Source organism: Juglans microcarpa x Juglans regia, chromosome 8S, assembly GCF_004785595.1.
Source record: "Juglans microcarpa x Juglans regia isolate MS1-56 chromosome 8S, Jm3101_v1.0, whole genome shotgun sequence".
NCBI classification, from domain to species: Eukaryota; Viridiplantae; Streptophyta; class Magnoliopsida; order Fagales; family Juglandaceae; genus Juglans; species Juglans microcarpa x Juglans regia.
Genome location: NC_054609.1, coordinates 5,330,648 through 5,331,511, shown reverse-complemented (window position 1 = coordinate 5,331,511; position 864 = coordinate 5,330,648).

The window sequence follows — 864 nt, the reverse complement described above, 5'->3', positions numbered from 1 at the left end:
CTTATGATCAAACTGTAGAAAAATGTGTGTTTATTTCCAGAACAAAATTCCAATCCATTGAGCTTAGGCTTGCATTGTTATTGGGTAGAAGTTGGTTATATTAGCAGTGGTTTGTTCAACAACTGGTGGAATTTGGCAGTGGCTTTTCTTCTGCAGTTGACGTCTTGTTATTTAAAAACAGAAGCCTGGTCTTAAATCTTTTAACAGGATGAAAGGTTGCATCAGTATAATGAGATAGAAGAAGAGAGTGTATAGTGTTTGTGCAAGCTTTAACGAAATCAAAATTTTTTTTGAAGGTTTGTGTATTTGTGGCCTTGACCTTTTCGTACAGTATGGAAGATAAAATAAGACTTAGGCCTGTTTGAATATAGAAACGATTTTATTTCATCTCATCATTATAATTTTTCAAATTTTCACATAAAATATAATAAATAATTCAATTTTTTTAAATTTCAAAACAATAATAATATTTAATTTAATTTTTATCTAAAACTATCTCACTATCCAAACGGCACCTTATGAGTTCTTTTTTAATTTTTTATTTTTGCAGGTTAAAATAGATTTTTAGGGGATGTTTGATAATGTTTCTCAATTCATCACATCTTAGGCTATGTTTGGATACATAGATGATTTCATCTCGTATTATCATTATAATTTTTTCAAATTCTTACATAAAATGTAATAAACAATTTAATTTTTTCAAATTTCAAAAAAATAATAATATTAAAAAATAATATTTTAATAATATTTTATTCAACTTATCTAAAACTATTTTATCTCATTTCATTTCACTATTTACTTCCCAAACATTATTCAAATACAAACATTTTTAAACTAATCATTACGACTTTTCCAAACTTTCAA